This window comes from Oryctolagus cuniculus, chromosome 6 (assembly GCF_051225735.1).
Source record: "Oryctolagus cuniculus isolate XC-2025 breed Fujian yellow rabbit chromosome 6, ASM5122573v1, whole genome shotgun sequence".
NCBI classification, from domain to species: domain Eukaryota; kingdom Metazoa; phylum Chordata; class Mammalia; order Lagomorpha; family Leporidae; genus Oryctolagus; species Oryctolagus cuniculus.
Window position 1 is genome coordinate 155822370 of NC_142872.1, and position 16616 is coordinate 155838985.

Here is a 16616-nt window from a genome sequence, read left to right on the forward strand (position 1 = left end):
TATACTCATGATACAACCCGTGTCAACAAACTAGGAATAGAAGGAAATTCCTTAAGCAGATAAAGAAGCGAGGAAAAACCTTCCCTGACATCCATAGTCACCAGGCTTACTATCTCTAAGTTTGGGAGCAAGGTGAAGCTGTCTACCTTCACTATTTCTAGTACGCATTTTACTAGAGGTCTTAGATAGTGTGATACGGTAAAGAAAGAAAAGGCAAACATATTGAGAAGGGAAAAATGAGATTTTTTTTTATTTCGGGATAACCTACAAAAATAAAAAAAGCTATTGGAAATAAGAAATTAGTTTAACAAGGTCACAGCATAGAAAGGCAACTTTTTTAGATAATATGGATTCTATTTCTATAATACCAGCAGTAAACAAGAGCAGTGAAGTTTCACAAATACCATTTACAGCAGTATTATAAACATGAAATATATGCAAATATGAATCATACAAAAGACCCACATACCATAAACTATCTATAATTTAAAGACCCAAGTAAATACAGTAAATATGTTAATGTTCATGTACTGAACACTCCAACATTGCTAACACGGCTGGCCTTTCCCTTCAAATTGATCAGTAGATTCCAGTCATAATCCTAGTATGGCATTTTTGTTTCTAAAAATTTTCAACCACATTCCAAATCTATACAGAAATTCAAAACGTCTGGAATAGTCAAAGCAATCCTCAGGGGAAAAAATGTATTCATTTGGAGACTAGCAATACTGGAACGCAAGAACTAATACAAAATTTAAGTAATAAAAATAGTGTGGTACTGGCATATGGGTAGACCTGGAACTCACTGGAGTTGAGAAACAAATCCCTGAGCTGGTTAATCAATATTTGACCAAGGTGCTGTGGTAACTCAATGGGAAAAGGATGATATTTTCCAAAAATGGTGCTAGCACAACTGGATGTTCAAATAGAAAAATTAAATGTTTGTCACCATTTACCATACATCGTACCAAATAATAAAATTGAAATGGATTATAGACTTATATGTACCTGCAAAAATTATAAAACTGTGAAAAGAAAAGAGGAGGAGAAAATCTTGGTAGCCTCAGTTAGACAAAGATTTCTTATCACCCAAAATGAAACATAAAGAAAATATTTGGTAAATTAGACTCCATCAAAATGTAAAACTTCTGCTTTTCTAAGAAATCACTGAGAAAAAGAAAAGTCTAGAAGCACATATTCACAACACATATATCCAAAAATTAATTTTTATTAAGAACATACAGGGACTTAGCAAGTAAAGCTGCTGCCTGCAGTGCCAGCATCCCATATGGGCGGCCAGTCCGAGTCCTGGCTGCTCCACTTCTGATCCGGCCCTCTGCTATGGCTTGGGAAAGCAGTAGAAGATGGCCCAAGTCCTTGGGCCCCTGCACCCCACTTGGGAAACCCAGGAAAAGCTCCTGGCTTCGGATTGGCATAGCTCCGGCTGTTGCAGCCAATTGGAGAGTGAACCACGGATGGAAGACCTTTCTCTCTCTCTGCCTCTCCTTCTCTCTCTATGTGACTCTTTCAAATAAATAAATAAATCTTTTTAAAAAAAAGAATATACAAAAAAATTTGCATCTCTATAGTAATAAGCAAGACCGACTAACCACAAAAATGTAAAATTAAGCAAAACATTTCAGATATTTCATACAAGAAAATCTACAAATAGTCAATAATTACATTTTATTAAATGTTCAAAAGTATAGTCACAGATCACTTAACACTGGGGATACATTTTGAGAAATGAGTCGTTAGACTTCTTTGTTATATGAACATCACAGGCCATACTTACACAATATACTTAATTATATGTACTTAAATTAAGACAGCTATGATGTCACTAGGCCATGTAACCAAGGGATCCCCATTGTATATGGAATCTATCATTGACTGACACATCCTTATGTGGCACGTGTCTGTATTAGTTATCACGGAAATGCAAATTAAGATCATAATGAGACACTACTACACATCCATGAAAATGTCTGAAATTACTAAGACTGATAGCACCAAGTACTGGCAAGGAAGGAACTAATACACTCACATATTGCTGATGAGAATCTAAAATGATACAAACACTGCAGAGGACTGTTGATCACTCTCCTATAAAGCTAAATACACAAACACCATGCAACTTAGCAGTTCCATTTTTAGATTTTTATCCACAAGAAATGAAAACATTTCCATAAGAAGACTTGTGCATAAGTATTCATATCAGCTCTATAACAGACCATATCTAAAAGAACCCAAATGTCTTTCAATGGGTAAATGAATCAATACATACCAATAACAATGAATGAACTACTTGTGCAACTGGATGGTTAATCTTCAAAACATTCTCCTAAGTGGAAGAAGTCAAACATGAAATAAGTGGTATATGATTTTATTAATATGAAGTACTAATGAAGATCAGTCTAATCTATAGTGACAGAAAGCAGATCTGTGGTTACCTGGAGCTGGGATTGAGAAAGTAGGTAGGAGAATCAAGTAATCTTTTGTAGTAAGGGAAATATTCTATATCTCAACTGTCATGAGGGCTACGTAAGAATATACACTTTTCAAAACCTATCAGACGTAGCAGGCACTGCAGCTCACTAGGCTAATCCTCCACCCGTGGCACCGGCACACCGGGTTCTAGTCTAGTTGGGGCGCCAGATTCTGTCCAGCTCGCTCCTCTTCCAGTCCAGCTCTCTGCTGTGGCCCAGGAAGGCAGGGGAGGATGGCCCAAGTCCTTGGGCCCTGCACACCTGTGGGAGACCAGGAGGAAGCACCTGGTTCCTGGCTTTGGATCGGCGCAGCACGCTGGCCTTGGCAACCCTTTCGGGGGTGAACCAATGGAAAGAAGACCTTTCTCTCTGTCTCTCTAACTCTGCCTGTCAAAAAAAAAAAAAAAACCTATCAGACTTTGCCTTTAAAATAGATGCATTTTCTTACATGAGTATTTTGCCTCAATAAAGCCTATTTAAAATAATTTTGAAGAGAGTGAAGGAAAACATAGTTTGGCGGGACATTGAGCACAGGATCTACAGATTTCCAATCCTGTGGACTTCGTGAGAACCAAAAGATCAGCAGAGAAGCCAAAATCTGGTTGAAAATTTAACCACGAAAGAGGTTCTCTAAACAGTTCCCATGAATTTGAACTGAGACATAATACCAAGTCCCATGATGTCCACACAGATGCCTGCCACAAAACATGACACATTCAGAAGAGAAACGGAAGAGTTCTCAACAAAGGAACCATTTGTCAAGGTGTAGGCAGGCTTAGGAAAACCACAAAAGGATAGAAGAGTTCCAGGGCCTAGCCATGGTGGGGACCCATTGCCACAACAAGGCCTGAAGAGGGAGAGTCACTAAAATCTAGCAAGAGTTCAAGTGTGGGAGGGCAGCACCCATAGGCACTGCAGACAGGTGGTGGAAAAGAGTCTCTGCCAAGTGAACTATCCTGACTTCTGTCTTCTCCAACCCACAGGTTCCTTCCACTGGTCAAACCCAACCAGGCTGCAGGGAAATAGCCCAAGTGATTCAGTTGCTGGAGATCAGACTCCTGGGACAGAGCAGGTGGAAAATGGGATCTGAGGATAAAAGGTGATCCAACACCAGATCCAAGTAGTATTTTAGAACCATGAGTCAAGCACAGGTTGGGCACACCCTTGTTCTATGCCCTACTCAATACTTGGCGTTGCAGGAGATATTTTTTCATCAAAAGTACAAGGTAGGACTTTGTTTTATAAAGCACTTGCCATCCCTTGTTGACTGAGTCCTCACAAAAGCCCCACAAGAAAGGAAAGGTCAGGTGAAGAATGTTGTGTCCGAAATAACAATACCAATGACTGGGGCAGCCTCACATCCTGGTGCCCGCCCAGCTATCCAAACTTGCCAACTTACTAGTCAGACCACAAGTGAAGAACTAGGTAGGCCCTCCATGAATTGGCCTTTATTACCGTCTCTAAATTTCCCTCCCCCAGTGCTCACTAGAAACCTGTACAAAGACATAACTCACTACTCAGAGTTGTTCTGATAGCCGCTTTGTTGCTTACTGGAGGTGTCTCAAGCCTAAAAATCCCTACACACAGAAGACTTCCATTTGGCCCCTTAACAGTAACTACCTTTGAGAGAGCAATACAAGTAGTACTTCATTAATCTAGTTTTACCAAATACTTTTTCAAATTTAAAAATACAAAAATTTTTAATTGTGAATATCTTAGTTATTTAGGAAGGAAATGTGTGTCCTCTCTCTTGGCCTTGCAGACTGAGGATACTGAACAAAATTTCAATCCTGTTCAGTGGCCAAGAGCCATCACTCATTGCATTGTAAGTCATGGGAATTACTGAGCTCGGAGAGGCCATTGTTCCTGCAGAAAAATACCAGAAGATGGCCACTCACTGCATCTCCTCTGCTTTCCACTAGTTGTTCTCCGTCTGGGTCTCGATTTTACGTGGTTTGCCTGAGCGAACCTTGTGCCCCTCCTTCCTCACACTTTTAATTTGCTGTATCTAATCTGCTGTGTCTTGAAAAAGCAGATCGCCAAGTCAGAAGTTTAAGTAAGAATAAAAGCCTGTGCCAAAGCCAGAAGGCACCTGATTTTGTACCTTGGTCTTTTTTACACTGACTTTGGCATCTTTTTTTATTTAGCCCATTTCCTTGTTCTCAGATGTTTGTCACAGGGCCATGTGGCCAGATAAGTGACCTCTGACTAAGTCTTATCAATGCCCTAGTAAATTACTGGGTGTGATCCCCCTACTGTTGGCTCATTAAACTGTTCCAACTAATGTTCACATCTGCTCCCACACCTCTGGGGCACATTCCAGAAGGTTACTCTCTCCTTTTCTGCCTTCTTAGCAAAATTGGATTATTTGCAGACAGAGATGTTAAGGAAGGAGTAATCTTGCCATCCCGCAAGAGAAGCCATTCTTAATCAGTGTCAGCCCCGTTTCTGAGATTCGCCCAGGTCTACCCTAGATGACAACCCAGAAAGGACATCCCTGGGCCTGTATTTCCCTATAGGTCAGGGTGTGAATATTTCAAGGCATACAAAGCTGGCTTCCCTGGCACTCCTGGAGAAGTTGTAAAGTGAGTGCATTTGGGAGTAGTCATAAAGGGGCGGGGGATCAATTCCAGCATTCACTACCTTAGATTCCCCAGAAGTAACACAGGCTGCACTCTGGATCTTTCCTGACTGCAGCCTGCAATTCTTCTCCCATCTGCAATGAATTCTTCCTTCCATTTGCCCTCACTGTTGTCTATAAATCCAACAAAACAACTGTGATGCCTTCTTAAATTCATGCATTTACTGCTCTGACTTCGACACTTGTCTGAGTCCCTTGAAAAAAATCAGATCTTATTCATCAGCCCATTCCCAGTACCTGCACAATGCCAATATGAGCAAAGTGTTTAACATTTAAATGTTGGCCTGAATTCACTCCCTTGTGTTATTTTGTTCCCTTGATCCAAGTGTTTTTGGATGAGACAGTGTCATCTCTGCCTCCCATCAGGATTTGGGGCAACTTTGAGCTGGTAGCATTCCTTTCTCAATAAGCTGGGCTCAAAGATAGGGTCACCATACAATAGGGTCACCTTGCTCCAATTTTACTGTCATTTTATCTAGTATAAAAGACTGAAGGTATTTCTCCAACTTGTTGGCATTCTTTTCACAAAATGGGGTTTGTGTGTCCCTAGGCAGTAACAGAGGGAGATTCACATAATTTCTAGTTTTTTACTCATCCTTGAAGGGGCACTGAGGTAGAACATGACTGGTGCAGCTGAAAGGGAGCCGCTTTGAAAGGCCACACTGTCTAATTCAGGAAGTATTTGTCTCTGGACTAATGAGACCTACTTCTGGGAGTCAACTGAAGAATATAGTCAGATACAAACACATAGATGCTCATCGTTAAATTACATATAACAACTCTTTTTCATGGCACCTCGGAGGTCATCACCTGCTTCAAAATGAAGCTGAGTATCTCCTTCCCAGCCACTGGCTGCCAGAAACTCATTAAAGTAGACGATAGATGTAAACTTCATAATTTGTATGAGAAGCATATGGCCAGAGAAGTTGCTGCCAGTGCTCTGGGTGAAAAATGGAAGGGTTATATGGTCTGAATCAGTGGTGAGAATGACAAAGTTTTCCCATGCATCAAGGTGTCTTGGCTCATGGTCCAGTCTGCCTACTGTGGAGTAAAGGGTGTTTCTGTTACGGACCAAGGAGAACTGAAGGAAGTACAAATCTCTTTGAGGCTGCATTGTCGATGCCCATTTGAGTGTTCTCAACTTAGTTATTGTAAAAAATAAATAAATAAATAAATAAATAAATAAGAAGGAAAGAAGGGAAGGGAGGAAAAGAGTGAAAGGAAGGTAGGGAAGGGAGGGGAGGGGAGGGGAGGGGAGGGGAGGGGAGGGAAGGGAAGGGAAGGGAAGGGAAGGGAAGGGAAGGGAAGGGAAGGGGAGGGGAGGGGAGGGGAGGGGAGGGGAGGGGAGGGGAAGGGAGGGGAGGGGAGGGGAAGGAAGAAAAAGAAGATATTCCTGGATTGACTGATACCACAGTGCCTCATTGCCTGGGATCCAAAAGAGCCAGAAGAATCTGCAAACATTTCAATCCCTCTAAAGATGATGATGTACACTGGTATGTTGAAATATCATAAGCAAGACAGTAAGAAAGCTAGAACCAAGGCACCCATGATTCAGCATCTTGTCACTCTGCATGCATGTCCTGTAACACAAACGCCTGCATATTGTTCTAAAGAAATGGTGTGCTGGAGCCGGCGCCATGGTGCAGTATGTTAATTTTCCGCCTGCGGCACTGGCATCCCATATCGGCGCCAGTTCTAGTCCCGGCTGCTCCTCTTCCAGTCCAGCTCTCTGCTGGGGCCTGGGAAGGCAGTGGAAGATGGCCCAAGTGCTTGGGCCCTGCATCCGCATGGGGGACCTGGAAGAAGCTCCTGGCTCCTGGCTCCTGGCTTCTGATCGGCACAGCTCTGGTAGTTGCAGCCATTTAGGGAGTGAACCAATGGAAGGAAGACCTTTCTCTCTGTCTCTACCTCTTACTCTCTGTAACTCTACCTCTCAAATAAATAAATAAAATCTTTTTAAAAAATAAAAAAGAAATGGTGTACTAAGAAGTAAGAAGCTGCAGAATATGCTCAGCTTTTGGCCAAGAGAATGAAGGAGGTTGAAGAAAATCAACAGGAACAGACGCCAAGAGAAACAGTTCATAATCAACCATAACCAGAGAGTGTGTGGCTCATCCCTAAACTAGGACACTAGACAGCCATGAAAAATGCTCACAAGATGGTATTACATGGCCAAAGCATAGTATATAACAAGTGGATGTATGCATCGGAAACAATGCAATAAACACACACAAATGAAATGCACACAGTAATTCCTCAACTCCAGATGGTATCAATTTTAAGACATCATCTAATATCAGATTTGAGTGTTGATAAACACTATCATACCAATAGTCAGGTCACATTATTGAAATTATGTTCCAATTTTTTAAAAGCACTAAAATGTGAGAGGAAATCCATCTTTGTTAGAAGAGAGGAATAACACCCTTTGATTTCACATTCAGAACAATAATTTTAAGTATATGTTAGAAAAGAATATAATGAAATAGTTGAACAATGGCAATGATGTGAGAATTTTTTAAATGGATACTATCTCTCTTACAAAATGCTCAAGACCTGGTAGAAGGAGACAGACACATAAAGTAGTGTGAGGGAGGATTTCCAGTGTATGAACATAGGTGTGGGGCTCACAGAGTTGGCAGTGGTCTATTCTACAGGAGGTAGAGAAGCATCAAGGAAGGTCTAAAATGGGGGTAATGCCGAGTAGAGTCTTAAAAAAGGAGAATTAGGTAGGTGTCAGCAGGTTGAGGGAAGTGCATTCCAAACGAAGGCTGCAGAATGAACAATGGCATGGCTTTTTCTTGGAACTACTAATCCATCATGGTTTGTTTACAGCCAAAATGAGTACTCATAGGAGATGGTTGTCGCTCCCCCTCTTCGTGGAGGAGCAACACTAAGCCCTGCCTAGGCTTCATATCCGAGTCACGGCACCATTATGTCGCTCCCCGTCTTCATAGAGGAACGACACAGGACCCTGCGCTGTTCTTTCGTCTACTCGGCCCTCCCCGGGTTTGCTGCTGGTTCTTCCCGGGTTGGCTACTGTCCCTTCCACCTCCGTGGAAGGGCAGTTCCCCCTGCCACATTCCCCACTTCCGCAGGGGAGTGGCACACCGCTGGCCAGCTCTCTCGGGGGCTGCACAGGTGTTCCTTCAGATGTTCCCCTTAGATGTTCCTGGTGCATGCCGTCTCTCTCCTCCTTTATAGTCCTCCTCCGCCAATCCCAACTCGGCTGCCCACACGCCGAGTACGCTGCTCTCCTCCAATCAGGAGCAAGTCCTGCTGTTTATTGGTTGAACTGGAGGCAGCTGGGTAGCTGTTTTCTTCTCTCCCAGTGCCATATTGTGGGAGAGCAGATGCATAGAATAAGTCTTAATTCCAGTAACTTAGTCTAGTCCGAGTTGCTCCCCACAATGGTCAACTTTTTCTCATGATTTGAAAAATATTTCAAAATTCAGGTGCCAAGAGATCTAACTTCTAGAACCTAGAATGGTTCACATCACAAAGAAGATATTTGACCTACCCATGAAATGAATGAATGAATGAAACTCAGAACTCAGGTCTTCTGGTTAACCACTGTATTTATGCCCGTCCTCTATCTTCTGATTTTAAGAAGATCTTTTCCTGGGACAATTATCATTAGTTTGTATACTTCAGTGTCTATGCGTTACATTTGAATGCTTGAGAGACTCTTGAAATTTGAGAGATAGAAAACAAAAGGACTGAATTTTTATTTCCTCTCTGCTGTTAACCAGCCTTGTGAACTCGGGGCAGGGGAGGGGGCAATGTGGGGAATGGCTTGTATTCTTGAAGTGTTGGGAATTTGTTTCATCCATAAAATAGCTGTATCTTGCCTGACCTTATAGAACTAAGAGAACCACAATAGCTAGTAACCTTTAAAGTCATTTGTGATATCTAAAATTCTATGGATCCATAAAGGATTTTTACCATATAAATCATGGCATGAGCTAAAAAGTACCAAGAGTTTGCCCAAGGGTATGGAACATGGCAAAATTAGACTCTTGAACATCCTCACCTCCGTTCATAAAACCCCACTATAGAGTCCCTTTGGGGGTGGAAGGGCATGAATGGGGGAGGAGTGACACATGGTTGGGGGATGCTGAATGTCAGGTTGGGCCTGATCCTATAATCTTGCCCCCATCTATTGGTTGCACCCTCCAGTTGACATCTCAGAATCACGCCCTGTAATCAAGCAGTCACAAAGCTATGCCTAAGAACCATCTCTTCTTCCAGGACAGTGATGGCCAGACCCGGCTCAAGAGGCCAGAGCCAATGCAAGTCTGCCCTTCATTATGATTAAACTCTTCCCTTCAAGGGCCAGGACATGAGAAGTCACCTTTTGGGGTTCTTCAACTATGAGTGCCCAGGATTCTCCCCAGGCGATATATCACAGCACCAGAGGCAGGAGGGACAGGCGAAAGCTGTCACTTGTGTGGATGTGGTGTAGAAAAGATGATTAATGAAAGTCACACATGGCGGCCCAGCTTCAGACTTACCTATGCTTACTGAAAATGCTGACTTCACCATTTTCACAAAAGATCTTTCCCAAGCCCCTCCCCATCACTGCTTTCAATAATAGCTTCAGCTGTGGAAGCCTGAAAGGAAGAAGGGAAAACATTTGCTGTCGTCACCAAAATCACACCAGTGTCTCTGACAAGGCTGCATGTGTAACTGTTCATTCTCCAAATTCTGCTGCTTTTGTTGAATTGGAAATTCATTCCCTCATTCAACAAATATTTACAAATGCATGCTCCAGGTGCTTGGGATACGTCAGTGAGTAAAACAGAAGTCCTTGCCCTGGCGAAGCTTACATTCTTGTCCTAGAAGACAGAAATGTATTAGTAAATGGTAATGCAGGCTACAGGGCAAACAGGGCAGCGAATGCGGGGTAAGCTCTGGGGTAAGGAGGCAGTCACAATTTTAACAACAGCAATGAAAGCAAACCTCATTGATGAGATGTTGGAGCAAACCTTGGAGATGAAAGGTTAGCCAAGTGGACATCTGAGCACTTAGAAGGAACAGGAACGTCTCTGCAGGAACCTGAGGGGGAGCGAGTCTGACTGCTTGATGAACAGAAGCCATCTACAGAATAGTCAGAGGGAGGTCGGACAGGAAAGGGGGCAGGGCAGGAAGGGCCTTACAGGCCATCACAGCATCATCTTCTTTTTCTATGGGGATTAGAAGTCCTTGCAAGGTTTCTGATTTATTCTTTAAAGATTCACCCTAGCTGGGATAGGCATGTGGCATAGCAGTCAAAATATTACTTAATTAGGGGCCAGCATTGTGATATAGCAGGTAGTGCTGGCACCTGCAATGCTGGCATCCCATGTGGACGCTGGTTTGAGTCCCAGCTGCTCCACTTCAGATCCAGCTCCCATCTAATGTGCCTGAGAAATCAGCACAAGATGGTCCAAGTCCTTGGGCCCCTGAAATCATGTGGGAAACCAGGAAGAAGCTCCTGGCTTCAGTCTGGCCCAGCCCTAGCTGTTGCAGCCATTTGGGAAGTGAACCAGCAAATGAAAGACCATTGGATCTCTCTCTCTCACTCTCTCTCACCATGCTTTTCAAATAAATAAAAATAAACCTTAAAGAAAAAAATGATACCACTTGGACACCCACATAACATAACTGAGTGCCTGGTTGGAGTCTCAGCTCCTCTGCTTCTGATCCAACTTCCTGCTAATGAGTACCCTGGGAGGTAACAGGTGATAGCTCAAGTGTTTGGTTCCTTGCCGTCCAAGTGGAGACCTTAACTGATTTCCTGGTTCCTGGCTTCAGCCTAGGCTAGCCCCAGCTGGTGCAGGCAATTGCGGAGTGAACCAGTAAATGGCCAATACGCATGTGTGTGTGTTTGTCTTTTAAATAAAATGAAAATAAATTTTAAGCTTTTGTTTAAGCTCCGCCCTAGTTGCCACTTGAGAACAGACAACAAATTGCAAGGTAGAGGAAGGGAAACCACAGCTGTCGGTCAGGTGAGGAATGATAGTGATTGGTCAGGGTGTTAGCAGGGCAGAGCTGAGAAATGGCCAAACAATGGATGTAGCACACCTCACAGACTGTAACGCCTCACACTTGTAGAACACATTCCCACTGTATTTCAGTGTTGAGGACACGTGGTATTTTAAAGTGGAACTAGGCCGGCGCCATGGCTCACTAGGCTAATCCTCCGCCTAGCGGCGCCGGCACACCGGGTTCTAGTCCCGGTCAGGGCGCCGGATTCTGTCCCGGTTGCCCCTCTTCCAGGCCAGCCCTCTGCTGTGGCCAAGGAGTGCAGTGGAGGATGGCCCAAGTGCTTGGGCCCTGCACCCCATGGGAGACCAGGAAAAGCACCTGGCTCCTGGCTCCTGCCATCGGATCAGCGTGGTGCGCCGGCCGCAGCGCGCTGGCCGCGGCGGCCATTGGAGGGTGAACCAACGGCAAAGGAAGACCTTTCTCTCTGTCTCTCTCTCTCACTGTCCACTCTGCCTGTAAAAAAAAAAAAAAATAAAGTGGAACTAAGGAGTTCCTGGCAGATTGGGAATGAGAACGAGAGATAGAAGAGGCGAAAGGGCTCCCAAAGTTAGAGACCTGAGCTACTGTCGGTGGAGGCTGCCCTCATCTGAGACGGGTGAGGAGTGGGCTAGCGAGGAGTGGGCTAGCGAGGAGTGGGCTGGGAAGGGCAGGTGAAGCCTGCATCAGAGTACAGCTTGTGACATGTTAAGTGTTGACATCTATTAAAAATACAGGGGTAGATGCCCTGGAGACAGCTGAATGTGACGTAAGGAGAGAAATGTAGACCAGACATACAAATGTGAGTCGTGGGAGACAACTAATCATTGAAGCCAAAAGATTTGAATGAGATCTCTGCGGGAAGCTCAGAGAAAAAGAGGACCCAAAGTGCAGCCCTGGGCTTTCCAGTGTAAGCAGCCCGGGAGGAAGAGAGAAACCAGCAGAGGAGATGAAGAAGAAGTAACCAGTGAGGGAAGTCAGGACAACACAACTAACTGAAAATAGCCAAGAGTTCTGCATTGGTTTGGGCAGAGGAGGAAACCACCTACTTACACGCTCCTAAAACAGATCATAGCAAGCATGGCTCGGCCGTGAGTTAGGACGCCGAGGCCCTGGGTTCTTTGATCCATGGCTCCAGCTCCTGACTCCACCTTCTTGCTAATGTAGACTTCGAGAGGCAGCAGGTGACGGCTCCAGTAGTGGGGCTCCTGCCGTCCACATGGGAGACCTGGATTGAGTTCCTGTGTCCCAGCTTCAGCCTAGCCCAACCTGGACCAGCACAGGCATTTGGGGTGTGAACCAGTGGATGAGAATTCTGTCGTTCTCTCTGTGTATGTCTCTTAAATAAATAAGCAAAAATAAATGTTTTATATCTGTGTTCAGCTGGTGACAAATGATGAGAATAGTGCTAATAAGAAAATGACTACAGACGAGAGATGGCAAAGAGCAAAAATGGAGGTGAGAAGAAAATGGAAATAAATTATTACATTTATTTAACATGTCTTGTCATAAGCCACCCTGTTCTAGCAAAGATTCAAGATTGTTCTGAGAAAGCAGCTTGTTTGCATTGAAGACTTTCAACTTTACAAAGCAATTTTACTCCAATTCTGACATACATTCAGCATTATTGTGTCACATTCACTGATTCTTCCTGACAACATTTGTGAGCCGGCAATCCAGGTGCTGAATTTAGCCGGCCAACTTGAGGAGACATGAAACCAATCCCCTTTTGAGCTTGATGCCAGTCCAGACTCAAGACTGAGCAGTTGAAAAACTAATTTGTCAGACACTCACAAGCCCTATTTTTAAAATCTGCAAAACACAGAGAAGAAACCCAAGACACACAAGCCATAGACAGCAAGGCAACGGGCTCCAAAACTCCCCAGGCTAAGCCAGGGTCCACACAACCTCGGAACTTATTTATCCTTCATGAGATAGCCAAGGAAAGTAGAAAGTCACCCAACCCACACCACCAAAGTGTTCAGTGTCTTTCAGGTGTAAAACCCATGGTCACTCCTTGCATTTAAGTCGAACTGAATGGTAGAGCGGAGAGGGAGGAACAGTTGTCATCCTCGTCTTGGATGAGGGCACTGAGGCTCCCAGGAGGGGAAGTGGCTTCCCTGGGGCACAGGGAGGAGGTGGCTCAGCTGGGCCTGAAGGCCAGCCTCCTGATCTTTGCAGCCAGCCGTGGCTGGGGTGCTTGGGGGAAGCTCCCAACAGATAAACGGTAAAAGGCCTGGCTGGAAAACAAGCGCAACTATCACGGCAGAAAGCAGGCAATTGAGGGAGCCAGGAAACAGCTGGGAGGAGACAAGGTTCTAAGCAGCGCCAGGGAGCAGGCCCTTGGGGACAGATAGGGAGGGGCATGGCATCTCCCAAGGGGAGGCCAACCACGTACTGCTGCCAAGAGAGGGGCCCAGGAAGCCGGCAAGCCTCCGCATGGCGCGGCAGAGAGAACCCCACACACTTGCAAAGCAGGCTGATCCACGATCCCGGCTTACCCAGGACAGACGCGGTTGCTGGGGCAAGGGACTTGCAGTCTTGACACCAGGAAAGTCCTGGACAAACTGAGATGCCTTGGTCACCCTAGTTAGAAACCCAACCATGTCACGCTCTAGTTACATGAGCCGTGAGCAAACCTCCGCCGTCCCCCAACTTCTGATCCCAGTCACCACTAAAGGGGGGGGGGGTGAGAATGTGACCTTGGAATTTGAATCATGAGATGTAAGTGAAATGAGTGGGAAAAAGAAAACCCGAACACACCATCTGGCATTCGGAAGGCATTCAATCAATGGCAGCTATTATTACAACTATGATGTTATGAAAAGATTTCCAACTTACTCATTTCTCACTGCTCTTGGAGTTGAAGTGCTGCCCTCGGCTTTCTCCCAGAAACTGCTCTCTCAGGAGCTCGTTTGGAGACAGCTGTTAAGGATCTTCCCAAACACCATAGACTCGAGAAGCTGAGGCAACTAAACAAGAATCGAGGGAAAGCCCAGCTGGAAGTTCCGTGATCCTTTGCTGTTTCTTGGAAGTTTCTTTAATGTTCGAAATTAGCACACCCCAGATACACTCCTTTGCCCAACCAGCATGTATATCACCCTGGGTTGATGCTGGAAACCACAGTGATGCCAACCAGGTTTCCTCTTGGCCCCCAAATTCCAGGCGCTTGAGGTTGCTCACCTGCTTATCCCACACTGTGCCCATAGCCCTTGCCCATCCCACCATTCCATAACCTTCCCCAGAGACCACTGATGTGATAACTGACCACAGGCACACATGTTCTAAGTATCTCCTCCATGGACATCATTTTAATTTCCAGCTTTACTATAGGCGGAAAACAGTCAAGTGACACAAAAGCTTTCTCTCCGTAAAAGTCCTTTCTTTGAAGCTCTGCCTTGCACTGTATACTGTTTGCTCTCCAGGCATCAACAGTCATTGTGTCTATTACACTACAGTGTAACCATCTGTCTACACACCAGTGTCCTGAACTCAAGAGAACTCCTGGAAGGCAGAAACCGTATGTGATGCACCGAGATACAGAACAGTTCAAAATACCACTTCCCAACAGTTAATGGCTTTGGGACTCACCTGGAGTATGATTTTAAAATGTTCTAACATTGAAAGTGACAATGTTTCTACATGTCTGTCAAATACACACAAAAAAAAATTCCTGAATCATATTCTATAAATGGGTGATCAATAGACTGTGAATTACATCTCAATGAGCTTATTTTTAAAAGGCAAAAAAAAAAAAAAAACTACTGCTTATCTTCAAATCCCAGCTTCACTACTTACTGTGTGATCAGGGGAAAGTAATGTGATTTCTCTGTGCCTCAGTTTCTTCACCTGCAAACGGGCTGAACGATACCTTCCTCAAAGGATTGTTACAAGGAATTAAATTGCCAGTACTTTTCCAAGTATTAGAACAGTTCCTGGAATAGATAAAAAATAAATAGAGGTAATGATTTTTCAGCTCTATATTCCCAGAACATGGTTAAATGCTGGACATGTAGTAGTAGTAAATGATGAAAATCTTTCAAATGCACAATCTCATGACTACCTGTAGGAATCCAAGTGTCGGGCATTCTGGCTAATACTGTGTTAATCAACTGAAAGAGGGCTAACAAGTCAAATGACTTGGGTCTGAGTTCTGATGACCACCTCACAGCAGGATGAACTCTCACTTTCCCTGAGACCCAGGTCCACATGTTAGAAATGAAACTGACAATTGCACTTCCACCAAGCCCACAGGCTTATTTCAAAGATGAAACCAGGGGGCCGGCATTGTGGCACAGAAGTACCAGCCTGTGATGCCAAACCCCATATCTGCCTATTCAAAACCCAGCTGCTCCGGTTCAGATCCATCTCCCTGCTAACACGCCTGGGAAGGCCGTGAAAGATGCCTCCAAGTGCTGTGGTCTCTCCCACCAACATGGGAGACCCGGATGAAGTTCTTTCCCTCTGTGTCACTCTGCCTTTCAAATGAATAAAATAAATCTTTTTTACAAAATGAAATCAGTTAATACAACGTGGATGTTATTGAGAAACTATTAAGTACAAATATAGGCACCTCCCAGAAATTGGTTTGGTTCTAAAGATGACCCCAGTTGTCTTCATGCCCCAAATGGCCTATCCTACACCCCCCGCTACCCTCACCGATTCATCATGGCAGGAACATGGGCCAAACATCAAAAACAAGGAAAGAGAAAAGAAGTAAGTGGGCTCCGAGACCAGCTCGGTCCCATTACGCCGTGCCTGGGCTGGGCTGTGAACATCTACGGAGTGCTGTTCCTTTAAATTTTGCCCCTTTGTGCCTCACAGATGAGTAAATTCAGGCAGCAGCTGTCAGCTCAGCAGCAGGGAATCCTTCCAGGGCAGAATTCCCAGCAAAGCCAGAGTGGGAGCATGAAATCAGCTGGGCCAAACAGCCCAAAAAATCCTGATTGAAAAGCCTCTACTGCCATCTACAGACCCTCTGGGGAATCTACTGGCAAAAAGCCAAGAAGATTTGTGAGGCTGATGTGAGGAGGGAGCCTTTGCAGTGGAAGGAAATCTATAAACTTTCTTGTCCACCCTTAATCCCCAAGACGGGGAAACAGAGGCCCAAAGAGGTAAACAGGCTTGTCTGAGGTCACACCTCCTACCCTACAGCAACCTGTATCTCCTAGACCCAGGTACACCACTGTTGTGTCCATAAATGGGAACTGTCTGCGAAGCTGACTTGCAGAGAAGAGCGTCTGCCCCGCACCTGCTTCTGCTCCCTGTGTACCAGCAATGCCAAGCTGGACCTGTGTTCATGTCCTCGCCATCCAGAGCCCAGTGTCTCATACCCCCAGCAAGCACTTTCAGGCAGAAAACGTTGAACTATTCACTTGCCAAGTACTTGATTTCTTTAAGAACACAGGGGATAGAATGAACCCTGTTAGTAGACACTCCAGTCCTCCACATTTGAGATAAGGAATCCAGGGCTCGGGGAC

The 16616-nt window shown here is 44.7% G+C and overlaps 1 long non-coding RNA gene across 3 annotated transcripts; it reads right to left on the minus strand.

Moving 5' to 3' along the window:
- Window positions 1–222: 222 nt before the first annotated feature.
- On the minus strand, window positions 223–14245 carry LOC149126341 (uncharacterized). Of its 3 annotated transcripts, none has more exons than XR_016235972.1 (4): window positions 13978–14245; window positions 12190–12475; window positions 9645–9743; window positions 223–2876 (listed from the first exon to the last, which is right to left on the minus strand). It is a non-coding gene; the product is annotated as an uncharacterized LOC149126341 (long non-coding RNA). The 3 variants fall into 3 exon arrangements; XR_016235973.1 differs by lacking the exon at window positions 223–2876 and adding an exon at window positions 7564–8751; XR_016235974.1 differs by lacking the exons at window positions 223–2876; window positions 9645–9743 and adding an exon at window positions 9752–9968 and having other exon boundaries at window positions 13978–14238.
- Between the last annotated feature and the right edge of the window lie 2371 nt (window positions 14246–16616).